The sequence below is a fragment of the Schistocerca gregaria genome, chromosome 1 (assembly GCF_023897955.1).
Source record: "Schistocerca gregaria isolate iqSchGreg1 chromosome 1, iqSchGreg1.2, whole genome shotgun sequence".
Lineage (NCBI taxonomy): Eukaryota > Metazoa > Arthropoda > Insecta > Orthoptera > Acrididae > Schistocerca > Schistocerca gregaria.
The window spans coordinates 504528241-504548842 of NC_064920.1; the positions used below are offsets into that span (position 1 = coordinate 504528241).

At 37.0% G+C, this 20602-nt stretch overlaps 1 long non-coding RNA gene across 4 annotated transcripts in view; it reads right to left on the reverse strand.

Annotated features, from left to right (window-relative positions):
- Positions 1–20602, reverse strand: part of LOC126354342 (uncharacterized) — a 68919-nt gene that overhangs the window by 33780 nt on the left and 14537 nt on the right. For 2 of the 4 annotated variants that reach the window (XR_007565301.1, XR_007565304.1), the window contains exon 5: positions 15261–15398. This is a non-coding gene — a long non-coding RNA (uncharacterized LOC126354342). Of the gene's footprint in view, positions 1–2166; positions 15399–20602 lie in introns of those variants that run through there. The other 2 variants (XR_007565300.1, XR_007565305.1) reach the window with 1 other exon arrangement.

Genomic DNA, 20602 nt, shown 5'->3' on the forward strand with positions numbered 1-20602 from the left:
AGATACTGTGAAAGTAGCCAATCACATCATCCACCGTAGCCTTTAACAACAAACATTTGTTAGTGAAAAGCTAATAATTACTTTTATTTTATGCAACTCTTCAGTCCCCAGGCCATGAACAAATCACTTTACCTTTAAAGATGCTTTCCAAAAATTCTATTCCTGAGACTGCTTTTGGTCTTGATTGTTAATGCTTAAGCCCATCCCATCTTGCACTGTTGAGGTATACAGAAATGCTTCCAGGCATCAGTAGTAGGGTGTTTTTATTGACAATTTGATTATAAGACACAGTAACTTAGCAGTATTTTACTTGGGTGCCCTGACAAGTCTCACCACAACCATGCACCAAGACAGCAGAGCATAAAGGGAATTGTTACTTTTGGTATGAATGTTCTACTGAACTTTGTGTAAATGTTGAGACATAAACACTTGTTAATTAATACAAAGTTTGCAATTAGAGATGAAAGAGGCATACATTCCTATCAAAACACAAACTTCAATGTGGTGTGTGCAGGAAAAAGAAGAAAAATCTAGTGTTTGAACTCAAAAGCATTTCATTAAACTTTCAAGAAAGTTGTAATGATATTTCAGAAAATGTATATAACTACACCGTAACTATGCCTCTTAAGCATCACCACAAGCAGGCTAGATGACATTGCTTCCATAAATTACTTTTCACTTCTTTACAACGATAGGTGATACATATGCACAATTAAATTTTTGAACACATTATCTACGTATAGCTTTGATTAGTTACCTCTTGTTTCTTCTGAGATTTCCTCTTTGTTATACACCGCATGACAAAAACTGAAGCACTTACACGATGTGGTCTGATATCAATATAACTACACAGATGCTGCACACTTTGGTGGGCAAGCATTATCAGCTCTTGACAGTGAAGTGGTCATTATTAAGGATCTCCATTTGGCTGACTGGTTGAATCTCCCAATATCTAGATTTTTGGGGCATTTGGATGTGACAGAGACCTGATATTTGACCACATAGGAAAGTGTGATCAGCTGTACTTATCAAGTACCCAGTCGAATATGTCTGGCCATCACACGGGAGGATTGCCGTATTGCGAACCAAGCAAATCCTGACTTTTTACATTTGCACCTGCCATCAAAGAACAAGTAATAGACTCCTTGCAATATTCTGTGTCATCTTGCATCATTGGTTGGAAACCAGCAGCAGTGACAGATTTTTCACCCAGTGCACATACCACCATTAATACCACATTACAAACGGCTGTGTTTGGAGTGGTGTCATGACCAGAAAGTTTGGACAGCTGATGAACATCACTACACTGTGTTCTGTATTCTGTGACGATTCGAGGTTCTGCACTACCCCAGATGACCATTTGGGAGCATGGTGGTTACGTGGAGAAGTCCTATTCTTCCAATGTCTTGGAAAGGCACAGCAGTGTTATTCCTTGCATTGCATTGTGAGGTGCCATTATGTATGACATCAGGTCATCACTGGTAGTGACTGACTACTACTACATCAGTACAAGAGTACATCACCGCTGTCTTCTGTGTTACTGCCTCTCATACCTCAGTAATGAGGTGCCAGTGTTCACAGCATGAATCTATGAATGGTCTGCATTATGTTGGGACTAGCTCATACATCAATCTTTCCAGCGCCAGCATCTGAGATTAAATGATCAGTTCACCTCAGGAGAAGTTACAACTGTTTCTGACACCTTTCCTAACCAAATCAACGCTTGTGCCCAGACCAGAGGAGGTGCAATGTCATACTAATAAGTGGGCTCATACTAATAAGTGGGCTCATACTAATAAGTGGGCTCATACTACTTAGTTCTTTGTAAATTTGCCAAGATTTTGTAATCACTGAAATAACATCAAATAACCTGTCCACCTGTGAAGTTTCTTTGTTTCCTGCTCCTCTTACATGTGCTTAATTTTCTGTCAAGTTGTGTTCTTTCACATATTTATTTACAGCCAGAAAGAACGCATGAAAGTTTTCATCATTGCTCTGGCACTTGATAACACACGCCATTGATTTATCTGCCTCCTACTTATAACGTTCTATTGTTGGAATGTTTCCTATTGGATGGTGGAAAATTATAATCTTATTAAATCAAACTAAACTACTTCAACATGTAAGAGAGCCATTCTAATACTAAACAGAAATAGACAATCACACTGCGGTACATACTGCACTAGTCTTTATTAAAGATGTATATAGTAAATAATATAGAAGTGCAAGATCGTGTCATCTCTGGATATTTCATAAAAATTATATACAATATATTTCACATTCCATCACAAAAATTAAATTGGTTTGTTAACAGAAATCCAGCATTCAGTAGATTGCAGACAATATATAATTACTAATGGCCAGTTTCAAATCCATTTATTTTAACACCACAAGACCTACTGGGCTACAGAGTTCTTTGTTTTACTGTAAACTACTCTATAAATATTCAGTTCACTGGACTTTTACAAAAATAAACATTGAAGTTTTTAACTGAGAATGACCACTTAAAAATTAGTGTAAGTAATATGCCATGCCTAACAAGCAATAAAATTTAATGATAAAATTCTGTATCACTTTCAATATGTTAACATTTATTAAACCCAACACAATGACACTGCAACAGGAACGGCACCACTTGGAAGACGCTTATTATCCAGCATGTTCATGTGCCATCAATGTACCTCCTGTTCAACAAAAATCTGAGTCCTGACACATTGGAAAATCATAGCTTATGCATCTTATTATTAAAATTCGGTGATCAACATCCACATCACAGGGACTGTTTTAATGCATCACAGAGCGAAAAACCACAGCCAAAATCTGATTTGTCCTAATGAAATTTTATTTAGGAACTTAGTCACCAATTTCTGGCAAAATCCACTTATCAGCCACAATCGAAACAAGAAACTTATGCCACTAGTTAATGGTGCAGAACATCTCCAAAGAGTTAAAAGTTACAACATTCAAGTGCCTTACAAAAGCAATCACAAACAAAACCTATTTCAAATACAAAAGTGAAACCAGTTTTTGAAACCCAGTTTTGTGTTCATAATTCTATAAAGTACTTCTGTCATAGGACAAACATTACACAATTTGGGCTGAGATAAATACATTTTATGCATTCATTCAAGACATTTTTAATGAAAGGAACATACAGAGATGACTTACAAAGACTTCAACTGCTCCAGGAATGTTGCTAGTGGATGACAGACTAGTCAATATGGTAGTGCTATTTTTATAAAACAAGACCTACACAATGTCTTCCCATACAAACCAACATTGTTGGATATTGTCTCCATACATCTGTTTACATACATGTAGATTAAGAACTACTGTGATGGGAAATTTTAACCCCCCCCCCCCCCCCAAACAGTAACTTATGACAGTACAAACAAGGATCATTATCCAAGTAGTAAACTACTTCCTCTACTTAACAACAAAATGTGGCACAGCAAACTATCCAGACAAACTTAGTAAGTGAATGCATAATGCAGCAATTCCCAGAGAGAGAGAGAGAGAGAGAGAGAGAGAGAGAGAGAGAGAGAGAGAGAGAGAGAGAGAGAGAGAGAGAGGTGCATGTATATCAAGTTTTCAACATAGACAAATTACGTGGCAGATCATTTCTTCAGAATACCCCGGGATGATTTAATTCAAGAGGAAGAATAACTTAAAGACAGAGATGAAGAACATTTCTTTACGTTTGACGAAAAATTGCACAATCTCTCCAAACACACTTAATTTGAACTCCAAATGCACTCAAATATTAAACAAACACAACTGTACCAAAAACTGCAGAAGAAGCTACTTAAAAGAGAACAGCTCAATCAGCTGTCACGATAAAAGAATGTTATAAGCTTCTCAATGAAGGGCTTCTTAGTGAGCATGCTCTTCAAACAGCATGCCTGAATCTCAGGACGATCTACAGAAAAAGCTGATGACAAACTGATTTGAACACAGCAGCCATCAAGCTTAGGAGCCGTTAAGAAACTTACATAATAACTCAATCACACAGGTACCTATTTTCAAATTGCTCAACTGTGTCACTAAAATAGACTCAGGATTGATGCAAGTTTCCCCAAATGATATTCCCTGACAAGTTTTAACATTTTTCCCTGACAAATTTTGAGATCCCAACAGTAAGTTAACAAACTCTTGTTCGCAACAAGAAACAATAGTGCAAACGAGGAGATATCTATAAAAAAACTTGTAAGCAGATGGTGTTTCCTGATGTGAACAAAAATCTTAAGCACTAAAAACATCTGTTGTGAAGAACTGTTAAGCTGGAGAATGCAAGCCAAATGGTGTGTGTGTGTGTGTGTGTGTGTGTGTGTGTGTGTGTGTGTGTGTGTGTGTGTTTTCATTAAGACCACTAATGTTTTATTTCAACAAAATGAAACATTTGGTGACAAAAACACACTTTTTCTTGGAGTCGCAAGACCGATTTAAAATATCTTCTCCGATTTAAAAACTAACCTCAGAAAAAATTAGGCTCATGGAAGAAGTTTAAGATGGGGAAGAATTGTGTAAAAAAAGACTATATGTGAGTAACAATAAAATGTTGGTTCTACTACATTTGTTATTGTCACTTATTACCTACTGCGTTTACAGGCATTTTATTATTTTTCCTTCAACAAATTTGAGTACATATTAAAAACTGCCAGCAACTGACAATTTTCTTCTTATCATCCAAACTTTCTAACAAGTAAACTACTTTTTAAATGTCAAAACTTATTGTTGTTGTTTTCAGTCCTGAGACTGGTTTGATGTAGCTCTCCATGCTAATCTATCCTGTGCAAGCTGCTCAATCTCCCAGTACCAACTGCTACCTACATCCTTCTGAATCTGCTTAGTGTATTCATCTCTTGGTCTCCCTCTACGATTTTTACCCTCCATGCTGCCCTCCAATGCTAAATTTGAGATCCCTTGATGCCTCAGGACATGTCCTACCAACCGATCCCTTCTTCTAGTCAAGTTGCACAAACTCCTCTTCTCCCCAATCCCATTCAATACCTCCTCATTCGTTATGTGATCTACCCACCTAATCTTCAACATTCTTCTGTAGCACCACATTTCACAAGCTTCTATTCTCATCTTGTCCAAACTATTTATTGTCCATGTTTCACTTCCATACATGGCTACAATCCATACAAATACTTTCAGAAATGACTTCCTGACACTTAACTCTATACTAGATGTTAACAAATTACAATGTCATCAGCAAACCTCAAAGTTTTTATTTCTTCTCCCTGGATTTTAATACCTACTCCAAACTTTTCTTTTCTTTCCTTTACTGTTGCTCAATATACAGATTGAATAACATCGGGGAGAGGCTACAACCCTGTCTCACTTCTTTCCCAACCACTGCTTCCCTTTCATGCCCTCGACTCTAACTGCCATCTGGTTTCTGTACAAATTGTAAATAGCCTTTCGCTCTCTGTATTTTACCCTGCCACCTTTAGAATTTGAAAGAGTATTCCAGTCAACATTGTCAAAAGCTTTCGCTAAGTCTACGAATGCTACAAACGTAGGTTTGCCTTTCCTTAATCTTCCTTCTAAGATAAGTCATAGGGTCAGTATTGCCTCACGTGTTCTAACATTTCTACGGAATCCAAACTGATCCTCCCCGAGGTCGGCTTCTACCAGTTTTTCCATTCGTCTGTGAATAATTCGCGTTAGTATTTTGCAGCTGTGACTTATTAAACTGATAGTTCGGTAATGTTCACATCTGTCAGCACCTGCTTTCTTTGGGAATGGAATTATTATATTCTTCTTGAAGTCTTGAGGGTATTTCGCCTGTCTCATACATCTTGCTCACCAGATGGTAGAGTTTTGTAAGGACTGGCTCTCCCAACGCCGTCAGTAGTTCTAATGGAATGTTGTCTACTCCCGGGGCCTTGTTTCGACTCTGGTCTTTCAGTGCTCTGTCAAACTCTTGACGCAGTATCGTATCTCTCATTTCGTCTTCATCTACATCCTCTTCCATTTCCATAATATTGTCCACAAGTACATCTCCCTTGTATAGACCCTCTATATACTCCTTCCACCTTTCTGCTTTCCCCTCTTTGCTTAGAACTGGATTTCCATCTGAGCTCTTGATATTCATGCAAGTGGCTCTCTTTTCTCCAAGGGTCTCTTTAATTTTCCTGTAGGCAGTATATCTTACCCCTAGTAATATACCCCTCTACATCCTTACATTTGTCCTCTAGCCATGCCTGCTTAGCCATTCTGCACTTCCTGTCGATCTCATTTTTGAGACGTTTGTATTCCTTTTTGCATGGTTCATTTACTCCATTTTATATTTTCGCCTTTCATCAATTAAATTCAATATTTCTTCTGTTATCCAAGGATTTCTACTAGCCCTCGTCTTTTTACCTACTTGATCCTCTGCTGCCTTCACTACTTCATCCCTCAGAGCTACCCATTCGTCTTCTACTGTATTTCTTTCCCCCATTCCTGTCAATTGTTTCCTTATGCTGTCCCTGAAACTGTGTACAACCTCTGGATTAGTCAGTTTATCCAGGTCCCGTCTCCTTAAAATCCCACTTTTTTCCAATTTCTTCAGTTTTAATCTACAGTTCATAACCAATAGATTGTGGTCAGAGTCCACATCTGCCCCTGGAAATGTCCTCCAGGATTCTTCCATCTATACAACCTCCTTTTATGATTCTTGAACCAAGTGTTAGCTATGATTAAGTTATCCTGTGCAAAATTCTAACAGACGGCTTCCTCGTTCATTTGTTAGCCCCCAATCCATATTAACCTGTTTCCTTCTCTCCCTTTTCCTACTGCCAAATTCCAGTCACCCATGACTATTAAATTTTCGATTCCCTTCACTATCTGAACAATTTCTTTTATCTCATCATACATTTCTTCAATTTAATCATCATCTGCAGAGCTAGTTGGCATATAAACTTGTACTACTGTAGTAGGCATGTGCTTCGTGTCTATCTTGGCCACTATAATACATTCACTATGCTGTTTGTAGCAGCGCACCCGCATTCCTATTCATTATTAAACCTACTCCTGCATTACCCCTATTTCATTTTGTATTTATAACCCCGTATTCGCCTGACCAGAAGTCAGGTTCCTCCTGCCACTGAACTTCACTAATTTCCACTATATCTAACTTTAACCTATCCATTTCCCTTTTTTAATTTTCTAACCAACCAGCCCGACTAAGGGATCTGACATTCCACGCTCCGATCCGTAGAATGCCAGTTTTATTTCTCCTGATAACGAGGTCCTCTTTGGTAGTCCCCGCCCGGAGGTCCAAATGGGGGACTATTTTACCTCCGGAATATTTTACCCAAGAGGACGCCATCATCATTTGACCATACACTAGAGCTGCATGCCCTCGGGAAAAATTACGGCTGTAGTTTCCCCTTGCTTTCAGCCATTCGCACTACCGCAACAGCAATTTTTCTAAAGGGAAATGAGGCTGCTGCCATTTTGTCAATTTTTAGACACTATTTCAAAAGCCACCAAACCGTAAACAGTTGAACAACATTAGGAAACAGTTCCTAGACATGGCACATTTGAAAATAGCACATTAATTTACATTTTCGTGGTTGGATTTAAAAACAGAATTTACCAGATGTCCTAAAAAAAGTCAAAAGTGCACCCAAATCCAGGTCCTGAAGTTCAGCTTTGCTTTTGTCGAGAGTACTTCTGCCTGACGCAATCTATTTTAGCATTTGTCCCTAGTAGGATGTGATCGAGAACTTAGTCATCGAAATCTATATGCCATAATGAAAATGGGTCTTTAGGATCTCCTGTAGTCAACGTGGTAGGTAGAAATTTCATGATGTTATGGCGAGGCGTTGTAACAGCTCAGATCGGATGTGCTTTGGCCCATTTGTACTGATTCTTGCCAGAGAAGTAATTGCTTCTCTGTAGCTCATCACATGGCTCACTACTTTCATCAGAGCAATTTTCTGTTGCACTGTCCTGACAGTGCCATGCTCACTCACAATGGGTTCAGTTTCTTTCTTCAGGATTTTCGTCACAGTCGCTATCATCTGATTCCTCCAACCACCTACTCACAGTTTCCTCAAAGTTTCGGTCTGAAGTATTCACACATTGTATGCTACTTGCATCAGATCCTTTACCTGTAGAATTACTAATTTCCCCGATATTTAAAAAGCTGTGAAATGGAAAACATTAACATGTAAGGAAAGTAACTACACGCATAAAATAGATGGAAAGATATTGGTTGACAAATTCCCGTACCGAGTCATTTTCCAATTCCCGTACCATGTCTTTTTCTAGACTTTTCAATTACTACCATCTGTGGCGGCGGCTGCACCGGCACCACCACGCTGAAATTTATGTCTCCGATGTCACATATATTTGATCACTTCTTTCACATACATAGCTATTTCTGAGGACATGAGAACATACTGGCTTTTATCTGAATACATAACAGATTTCACTTCTATCCAGATTTGGTAATGTTGCAATCTCTCTCACTTCCCATCACATGCACCCACCGCACTCTCATTGGGTGTGTAGAGCCATCAGATGACATGCCCCTTTTTGTTCTTGTCATACATCAAGGCGAGTGTCGACAATATCGCAGAATGAAACAAGTCTGCCACTAGTCCCTATCTGGAGTTTTACTGTCTCCTGCAGATATTGATACTATTGTTGACTATTTGTCCCATTTTGAAGTTAAGTCAAATGTATGTAAATGGCAGTTTATATATGGGAGACATTCCTAAAAAGCCAGTGTACACAGCATAGATTCCCATGGTTGGAAACCTGACAATTTGCTGCCCACTCACTACTTCCATCTTCCCCTATCTTCTAGTCCTCTGCTTAAGTGTGAAACGATCTGCAATATCTTCCAGGGTGCAAGTCATATGTAACAAGAGCAACTAATACATAAGAAAGATAGCAATCATAATTCAGTTCAATTTTCGACCTCTCCCTTATCCTGCACACTACTGACATGTCCACTACAAATCTTAGTGCTGTAATTTATTCTTGTGACAACAGTTAAGAGACAGTTTAATGCAATTTACTTCATTTGATAGACATTCCATTTTGAATTAATTTTCCTTCATCTTTTGTCTTAATGTCACCATCCTGTTCTAAAGCCAATTTAATGTTTTTACCTAGTCTTCTAACAGACGAAACGCGACTTAAGTTCCCATTTGCAACCCGCTATATTGTTAACACTCTCACAATCAAAGTACTGATCTGTGTTCAAAATCAAGTAATGTTCTTTAAGCACATTTCCTCTTTTTAAAGTTACCTTGATCTTATTATGTTATGAAGAAGTCTGAGAAACATGCAGTCTCTTCTTTCCCTCCTTTACACCACCACCTTCATCAACAAATACTGTTTAATTATGATGTATGATTAATACCTGTGATTGAAGCACAATATCTTATCAATTACTGATTTAGTGATGTTGCCAAGAGTGTCTCATGCTAATTTAGAACACAGTCTCAATAAACTGACTGAAGTTGTGCTTTGTATAACACAGTTATGTTAACTAGCTCCATTTTCTGGATTAAAGTAAAAATTTACTTCTAGTCCATGACAGTGTTCACAATTTTTGGTTACTCCCATTAAATAGTGGCACATTACAACTCTTAATTTGCCTGAAGACACTAACAAACTTTTAAAAAAGAGCATTTGTGATGGTGCAGACATACACTTATCAAATCAGGAATCCTGTCCCACAACTCCAGATAAAATTCTGAATGATTAATGCTATTTCAATTTTTTCCATTGTTTCATAATGCCTTCATCTCCAATCCAAATACCCACATTAACAAAATACATTTATACCAATCCTGGCAATACTGTATCTTTCTGTTTTTCTAGAATTGAGATCTCTAATTTGTTGCTACATAATATATTGTGCCACACTGCAAGCCAGCTACAAAAAGACCTGTACATTCTTAAATGAACCAATTTACTATCAATTATATTGCACGTCTATTCCCTAAAATGCAACCACAGAAGTGTTAAAGCTTAGGAGGTATTGGTGCCATCTGCATATTCTAGCATAACACAATTTTGTTGAAAATCACTTATGAAAAATATTACTGACACACACACACACACACACACACACACACACACACACACACACACACTATGGATCACACAAAGCTTGTACAGTTCTGCAGTTTTTCCACGAGACCATTTTCTCGCTCATGACTTGCTTTCTTTATCTATCCACTTTGTAGCAGAATTTTTGGCTCTTGTCCCTGGCTGGACTTCCCACTTTTCTATTTTGCATCTGTAGATATTACAGTCTACAGTGTCCTGAATGGCGAGCTGAGCATCAGTAAGGTCTCTTCGTACTTGTATGGCCCATGTCATACCTTTAAGGTTTTCATTGGCTGTGAGTATCTGGCATGATAGTCAGGGAGTCTGTGTGTGTCCATAGAATTTGAGGCATCTTAATCTAATGTCAGCAGCAATATTTGAAATTCCCTCTAGTTTCGTTGGTTTGCAGTCTATATCCAGCTTCAGTTTTTCTGGTCCACAGATTTTCCTAATGACCTTTTTCTTTTTTGCAGATTTTGTAGTAGTATCTTGTTACGGAGTGACAAGTTCTCTGCTACGTACAGCACCTCAGGTTTAATGACAGTTCTCTAGTGTGATTTTTGCATGCATGGACATACACTTTTTTGTTGTAAAGTGTGTGCATTTGACCATAGGCTCTCTTTAGTTTCTGTGCTCGAATTTGAGATTTTTCTAGTCCGGTGGGTTCCAAAATTTCCCTAGGTAATTAAAATGTGGAACTGTTTATCCATCCATATTTTGTGGTTAGATTCTGTATGTTTAAGGGTGAACACAAATTCCATTTTCTCAAAAGAAATTTGCAAGCCAACCTTCTCGGTGCATTCCTCGAGTATTTCTATTTGGTGTGTTGCATTTTGTTCGCTGTGTCATAATTGAAAGGTCCTAAACGAAGGCTAGGCAGGTGACTTCAGTTTACCTTCCAATCTTCATTGGTTTCCATAGGTCACATTTTCTAAGCTCACTCTCCCATTCCTTATGATCTTGTCCAACATGATACTGAACAAAATTGGAGATAGTCTGTCTCCAGTTCTGAGATTTCCCCCGTGAATTTTACTTTATAGGTTATGCTGGAGAGTGTCTGTTCAATAAGCTCACATGTTTTCTGGTCAAGTCAGAGTTCTATTAGAGTGTTGACAAGGGATTTACAGTCGACAGTCATACACCTTCTTGAAGCATGTGAATGTACATATGGCGGGCTTATGTGTAATAGCTCTGTATTTCAACATTTTTAGATTAAAAATTTATTCAGGGTAGGAATGTCAGAGTCCGAAACCCACTTTATGCTCCCTAATCTTGTGTTCAATTTGTTCGTGTTCTCTGCCATAGGCATGAAGAGATGTAGGTGGCAGTGTAATTCCACAGTACTTGTTGACACCCATTCTGTCACCTTTTTGTACAGGGAGGTGAATAAGTGCATACTTCCCATTTTAATTCTACTGTTGTCTAAATTTCTTTGATAATTTCCATGATTTCGTCAAGTGAAATTTAGAGTTTAATGAATCTGTTACTCACATAAATGGATCACATCACATGTTGTTGTCATCTTCAGTCCTGAGACTGGTTTGATGCAGCTCTCCATGCTACTCTATCCTGTGCAAGCTTCATCATCTCCCAGTACTTACTGCAACCTACATCCTTCTGAATCTGCTTAGTGTATTCACCTGTCTCTCTCTCTACGATTTTTACCCTCCACACTGCCCTCCAATGCTAAATTTGTGATCACCTGTTGCCTCAGAACATGTCCTACCAACCGATCCCTTCTTCTAGTCAAGTTGTACCACAAACTCCTCCCCAATTCTATTCAATGCCTCAGTTATGTGATCTACCCATCTAATCTTCAGCATTTTTCTATAGCACACCACATACACTAATAGAATAATTTGTAAAAATTGCAACATTTAGCACCCCCCACCTCTCCAGATACTCTTCCTTGCAAATTAATGTTTAACACCTCTGGACACAAAAGTGGTAAACAAGTCTGATGTTGTGCCTATTAGAGGGCCTAAAATACCTTAAGAACTGAACTGTTCTATAAGCTTTGTGATTTCTACAGATTAAACAAATTAATAGAGTAACAAAAAATTGTTTTAACTAGATACAAACCAGACCTTGTCCCCAGGCTGTTGCCTATTAGACCACCTATGCCACAGATGTGCAAATTCATTAAGCTACCGCTGCCAATATGTAGATACTTTTTATCATTCTTAACTTCACATAGCAAAATCAGTTTCCTAAATCAGGTTTCCAATGCTACATGATGACACAGTGCGTAGTTTCTTGTGCAATTCAATCCTTGTGCAAAGGAGTGGACTCCCTACAAATTGTGCACTACAATTTTCATAGCCAGTCAAATTGACCAGCACGAGATCCAGTTTGGCCAAACAAATTCTAACTTCCTGTCATACTGCATGGCAGATGGATTCAAAACTTTGCTTTTTGTCGAAAAGTACCATACGGACTGAGCTATCCAAGCACAATTCATTATCCTTTCTCAGAGCTTTACTTCCACAAGAACTTCCATATCCTATCTTAAATTCCATAAGAGTTAGTTTGAAAGGTAGGAGATGAGGTACTCGTGGAAGTAAAGCTGTGAGTGGGAGTTGTGCATCAGTAGCTCTGTCTATGATAATTTGCCCACGAAAGGCTTGATACCCAATATGGCATAAAGTTTCAATTTTCCAGAAAGTTTCAAATCAGTGCATACTCCATGGCAGGAAGAGAATTCTGGAGAAGATTTAATTAGGAGAAAGTAAACTGGGGAATTGACAAAAAGCCATCAGACAAAAAGCCATCAGACAAAAAGCCATCAGACAAAAAGCCATCAGACAAAAAGCCATCAGACAAAAAGCCATCAGACAAAAAGCCATCAGACAAAAAGCCTCCAGTACTCTTTAAAACTAAGCTTAAAATTGAACTTTACATTTCAGTTAATACCTCATTTGCTTTCTCTTGACCTACAAACTTTAATAATACAGCACTGATCTACATTGAAATTTTTTTGACCTACATTGAAATTTTTTTGACCTACATTGAAATTTTTTTGACCTACATTGAAATTTTTTTGATCTACATTGAAATTTTTTTGATCTACATTGAAATTTTTTATTTTTCATGCTTTCTGAACAAAACATAAAAATTGCAAAACCTTGAAAAGTCTGTTCTGTGAAATAATTTGCAAAAATGTAAGAAAACAGATTAGAAACACATCAGACCTTTAAATGAAGCTTGAACAGCAAATTAGGTGCTGATTGAGAACCTAAGCTTCCAAGTTTAATGTAGAATCAAAGAATTCTGAAGAGAACTAAACGATAATTTTCAGGTGGATTATGTAGACTTTGCAGTCTGGTCTTCAGTGGCCCTGAAATTTCTATCACTATCCGAGGAATAATGAAGTTCAACAACTTTTCAGTCTTAGATTTTTCAATAGAAAATTTTTCAAACATCTGAAAAGAACACACGTGACAAGATCTGATGTATGAACATCCCAGCTGCTACAGTTCTTTGTTAATGATTTTAAATATTTAAATACATGATTTTCCTAACAATATCAACCACATCTTTGGTTCAGTGTTTGAATTGCTCTACATGATTTCAAGCAACATTCACATCAAATATTTCATGTGTTTTATTTCTTGATTTTAGACAAATCATTTCACTAAACTTTTTTTTATAATTTTTATTATGCTGTCAAATGCACATGTGTCCAATGCTCCACTGGTACTAAACTGATTAATGCAGTACGCCTAAGAAATTAAATAATAGGGGCTGCTGAACTCAGAACCTACTGGTGACTCAGCCAAACCTAATGTATTTCCCTAGCTGCCCTGGTAACTGTCAAGAGGTGATCAAACTTTTACAGCTGCAAAACTCTCCAGAAGCTACTTATTACAAAAATGTGTTAACCTTTCTTAATGGTGCAAATGCCATCAGTGATCAGTTTATGGAGAAACAGACCAATGTTTTATCAAAGGGTGTGTTACCAGTAAAAGCACAAGGTTGCACTCAGGCAGGCATATGGAGACATAAGCAATATACGGAAATCATTCTCCCTTAGTGACATTGATGGAATCTTTGCACATAATAGTGAACAGCATCAATTGCTTTGAGATATTACCTCATTTCATCCATTCACATTTTTAATATATAGCATGCTTTCCTGTGTTGTACCATCTCTCACTTTCCCCAGCAAATTTTGTGCAAGTTATTCAACACAAATCAATTTTTTTTTTTTTTTTGCTGAACTGTTACATTTAAAATGGGATGATGCTGCAAGAAGCTTTAGTCAATTGAAATTCTCTCACCAACTAGTGCCAGTATTACAATTTTAAGTACTTACCTAACAACAAGATGCTGCATCCACGAATGCATTACATCTCCAATTTTTACAACCAACACAAGCAGCATCTTGATACTTTCAACATATTTGTCACCATATGTTTTTATCAAACTACAAAATAAAGTCTTGTTCAAGATCTAAGGTTTTACTACGGGTAGTGTAGAGTAAAAAAATCACGGCTTGTTTCCTTAAACTTAACTTTCCAACAGACACTACATTATATGAAGTTTCTTTATTTCATCTGCTAACAGCAAATAAGTATTTGCTATTATATTTTGATGTCATTCAGTTAGCAAAGAAGTACACCAACGATTTAACACTAGCAACTAAACAGTGTTACAAATCACAAATTTTAAGGATTACTTTGTAATAACAGGTGTCCTGACAATGAATGGGTGATTCACAAAAACTATGCAATAAAAGCCAGTTCACAAGTATAAAAGTCAATTCAAAAATTTTCAAATACAGCAGGAAAATTAGAAATAAAATCACAATAAAAACTTGAAGGAAATTATCAAAATAAATATTGATTGTTGTTGCATTAATAAATACTCCAGCTTTAAAGAAGTATAACTTCTTTGCACCGATTAAAATAACTTTGTGATTGATGTTTCAGCAAGTTGAATGGAAGGGGCCACTCATCTGCCAATTTCAGTTTTTTCTCGTGCTTTGTGCACTCACTGTGTTCCCATTTTAGAGACATGAAGAACCTTGTCAGGCAAAACACATTACAAAGTTCAGAGAATAAAGAGTCAAACAGGTTTATATTAATTGCATTGACACATGGCATGCTGTGTACCAGCCAGCAGCATTGCCCTTGCAACAAACATTCAATCACAGAGTAAATTTTATCTGAGCTACAAGCTGCTGCCTTCATTACCTCATTCTTCTGAAATAGCCAATCAACAGGACCATGTGTGTTTCCTTATAGAATTCAATGAGCATCCACCAGTTTTCACAGAAATTATGGCTTCCTGCATTAGAATCCATGGGATCATTACAAAACCCTGCCTCTCACCTAGAATTTTGAGTTCAAATAGAAAAGTGCACCACACAGTTATTTAATATATCTGGAACAGAATCAATAAATGCCAGGTGATTTAAGTAAGTTCTTTAGTACAACTCAACGACTTAACAATGACACAAAATTGTATCTCACCGGCAGTAACACGCAGAAGTCTCTGTCCAAGACTTAAAAAGGGGGCACAACATAATGAGGTCTTTTGGGGTACAGCACTAGCTCAGTTGGATAAGGATGAAAACTCACATGCACAGGGACAGAGTATAACCTGCTCTTACAATGAGTTGGAGGTAGTACTCACAATTGCGTGAGTACTCATTTAAAAAATGGACCTTAATACACTACATCTATATGTTAATGGCTCCTGAAGTGCTATATGAAGTTCCAAAATGGTTATAATTATCAGCCCCATATAAAAAACATTGATCTGAAATATTCCCAATTCTAACAATTCAGAACAAGAGCCCAAAGATGAAGGATCAAGCAAAATAAATACTACTTAGAGGTAACATCTTTTCACAATTTCTCGAGGTGGAAATTTTTCTTGCTTGAGAAAAAACCGAAATTTTCGAAACATTGTAGCAAGTGAATAATGCTGCTCTCCTTGAGAAAATATTCAAATCAACCAGTAGACAGTAGTTAGGAATATTGCCTAGTGGGTGTAGCAATTGGATTGTTTCAAATATCTATTTTCCATTTCTTTACTATCACCCACACAAAACAATTGCTTTCACTTAAACCAATATAAGTAGAAATGCCTGTATTTAAAAACATCAAGAAAATATATTCAGTACCAGGAAAAGCAGTAGGCATTACTTTTACTGAGTGTAGTTGTGAAGAGTTTTCCCTTTTAATTCTTTGACTTTCATCTTCCTTTAATCCCTGTGTTTTCAATTATAACTATAGTGGAGATTGTTATTCATATATCAGTCATACAGATCCACAATTATTCACATTGTTAACCATGCGTAAATAAGTAATCTAGTCCATTCATGCACAGACATCTCACTGGCATTATCCACCAACAATCTGTGCTCCACATTTTTGATGGAGTTAGATAGCGTGAATTTAATAATTTTACGAGTTAGGCAGCTGCCAGAAATGGAGAATCTGCTCATAAGTTAGCCAATGAGTATGGTGTAAGTGCTTCTACAATCAACAATATTAAGAATACCGATTCATTTTGAAGTGTGCCTGCAAACTTCATGGTGAACATGGGAATAAACATTGAAAAGTGGTGAAGAAATTGAGAAACCAACTTTTGATAGAAGTTTTCTATTGTTTGTTTTTACAAAAACCATCACCAGAACAACCAATATCTGGTCCTTTGCTCTGTGAAAAGGCATTACAGTTTAAAAAAATTGGTGGCAATGAATCTTTTGTTGCAACTTAAATAGTTGCAGAGATTTAAACCTTGTCATGGAATTCGCAAACTGGAACTACTTGGTGAAAAACATGTCAGCTGACGTAGAGGCAGTAAGTTGTTGTAAGTATGGTTTTAGAAAAGAAGTACTGATAAGGTTTGAGTACATTGTAAATCATTACTGTGAAAATCCTTAGCTTCTGAGCAAGGAAGGATATAAGGCAAAGGGAGAGCAAGTGACAATATTAGTTTGCACAAATATTAGAGGGACCCATTAAATCCCTTTGCTCCTAATCAGCAAATCCAAAACCCTGAGAGACACTAATCACAACAATGCACTTAATTTATAAACAGCAAAAACAGACATGGCTGAAGTCCAAAATATTCATTGGCTTATTCATTCATTGGTATGAAAACTTATCCCTGAAGCATGAAAATTTTCAAAATGAAACAAGAGAAGGTCCTAATTTTACTAGGTAATGCATCCATCCATTCCTCAGCTTAACTGTTATAGAGAAGATTGAGTATTCACAGTAAAATATTACCTCATATCCTTACTACAACCAATGGATCAAACATTTTTGAAACATTAAAATGACTACAGTTTTTATGTCAATTATTACTATATTTACTCGAATCTAAGCCACACCTGAAAATGAGACTAATTTCAAGGAGAGAGAAAAGTTTTAGGCCGCACCTTCAAATCTGAACAAAGTTGATCCATTGTAATATTAGACAACTTAGGTCGAATGAATGACGATACAGCTACAGTAGTTTGGTTCGAGTCATAAGCTTAGCAGTTAAGCTTTACCAGGTAGACATTGCTATGCGTCAGGGGCTCCGTCCGTATTTATACGGACACCCTTTTTTCATGTGCTTCGCCTGGTTTGAATAGATTGCTTAGTTTTCTTCGATCTGATAAGTGCCGTTCTCTTTGTTATAGGTGTTTACGTCACTCTAAGCTGAAAATGCATTACTGTACTGTGTCATGCATTGTTTGTCGCATTCTGTCAATGAGTGTTTACGGCCTGTCACTACTCGCGGCATGGCTTGCTTTTGGAGGAGGGGAATCATCTCATTAGCGAAAAAATGGCAAGAGACTGCTATTTGTTGTTACTTACACTGCTGCTTTCTTTGATAATGATCAACAAGAACCAAATAATAGACTGTGTATGATAGATGTTCTCAACGAGAGTTAAGCGAAATTTTTTCCTCCATTTGAAAATCTTTGCAGACACCTCTTTAGTACATTACATTCTGCACAGAAATTAGTCATCTTAGATTTAAAAATCTAGTCAATTGCCGTGCTTCATTTCTGACTATCACTATTACGCATAAGAATAATACAAATATAAACATGACATGATACGTATATTCTTCAGAGTTTGCTGTTGTCTCACTAGTTCCATAGTTTATTAGGCAGGCAGGATTTAAATGAGGTAGCAGCAAACAAAAGAATACACGGCAAAATGTTTATATTCATATTATTCTTATGGTGAAGAGAATACTGCATGTGATTCACAATTCATAAAAGTTCCTATTAGCAACCACCTCTTCTCATAGGTAGGAAAAATTCAGAACGTAGAGTTGGCCATATTGACAAACATGCCAAACAGTCTTGCCAGTCCGATTTTCATAGTACACTGAAATGCTGCTACATTCGAAGATGAACAATACAGAATTTGTATTTACTTCGTTGATAATGTATGAAAAGGCAGTGGTCGAAATTCGGGGCGGAGGAAAAATCTCTTCTTCCACCTTTTTTTTAAATTATTTACTGGCGCAGAGGTTTTGGCACCAGTATTTATCTGTGATGACTGTGTAGTGCTACATACAATCGACGGCAGAAGTTAGTTTTGGCAGCACCTACCAACATTTCTCAGAGCTTCCACTTTGCAAATGCAGCTTTGATTCAAGTAAATATGGTATCTGTTTAAGAAAATTAAGAAGTTATTTTATCTTTTTGAATCAAATCATTTAAAGGAGTTGTTACATGGTTGTAGATGCAAGTATTTGATTGAAAGGAAGACCAAACAATGCTTGAAACAAAAATTCAATAACCAATATGGACGATTTGTTTTGGAGGATATAGATGAATTAATGACAAACATACAAATATGCCAGAAATGTGATGCCAATGATGTGAAAGAGTGGCTAACTTGAGACATCAAGGTTTTTGAAACATGTGAAATGATGGCATTGTTGAAGGCATATTGCAGCAAAGGACCAGCAATAAATGCAAGACGATCAAACAGAAGAAAATTTAGGTGCAGAAAACGATACAGGGCCAACTAATTTTGAAGCATTTTAAACCCTAGAAATCACTTTCAGATTGTTTGACAAACAGGGCAATAAGTGAGTTTACTACAATTAAAATGAACTGATGATGCAACAGCAATGTAGAGAAAATATGTATACATCAAATGACATTTCCAAATAATTTAAACTAAATTTAACTACGGCGACTGTGACTTTTTGGGCATTTCATAAGAAAGGTTGCTGGAAATTAGTAATTTTGAGAAAATATGTATGTATGTATGTATGTATGTATGTATGTATGTATGCATGTACAGAAGTGTGAGTCAAAACTCTCCTAATAAATTCAAGTTTAATTTATATGTACTGATCCTAGAAAGAATCAGAGCAATGTACCTGAAAATCATATGCATGCAACATACGTTATCTTTCTAGAAGTAATTCTACAAAAATCTCTTCTTCATACAGGCAATTATCTAGATTTTCAGTTATCCAAATGACTTAATACAACAATTAGTCAAGTTAATCAAGCCTCTACTGTACTTGATAAAGTAACTAGCAGGGCACAGTTTACACATAAATGCTATTAATAATGTGAAGATATTTAAAGTTTGAATAAATGATTGTTTGCTGAAACACTGTAGTTTCTTTCATGAAACATGCTTCCAGGCCTGCAATTTCCTCTTAGTAGACATCAAATACGTGTTAGATGTAGATCCCACTCCAGATTTATCTTATGCCAGAAAATTTAAGACAGTCACTGGGAATCTAACCTTAGATCTCAGGTTTTTTCAGTGTGATTAATGATACTTTCAAGTGTTCTTCAGGGTTTTTTCCCCATTTTATACCCAAATGGGAAAGAACTACTAAACACTAAAAACTACTTTTCATAACACCCAGAAGCATTAGCAACAACTGACAATGGACAAACCTATAAAACACTATCTATTCAGTATAGAATTTTCCTAATTTCAGTCTAGGAAGGAACCATGTGACATTCCTTTTTTGTGCAGTGTATGGTATTACAGATCTGCAAGCATACACACATTACAGGAGAGCGGAAGGCAGTTCATTCAGCTCAGAATGGTAAGAATGAAAAACCAAGTAGATACACATAAGGGCACAGAAGGGTGGCACAAAAACCTGTCATACTGCCAAGCTTCCTTTAGGCCCAGGAGAATTCCACTGGCTGATGGCAGTCTGGAGATGGTTGTGTGAAACATTTTGAATCCATGCCATCAACCCATGTGTTCAGCATATAAAAGAGTATGCGACAACACAGGAGCTAGTGATCCAATGGAGTGAAGGTTACATGGGTCCCTGCCAACTGGTGTCACTGTTATCACTTCAACTGCAGACAAAAACAATAGCTGTCTGTAGAATTACAACACAGACATTGTCAAAGATGTGTACAAAATCACATTACATGACCGGTTGACACAGGTGCGTGAAGCTTTCAGCCCCAGCCCAATGCTACTATCTAACACCTTATGCGAACTCAGCTAGAGAATAGCAAAATATTTTGTGCATCATGTCATGACATAAGCAAGTATGCTTCACGAATAAAGCACTCAGAACTTCT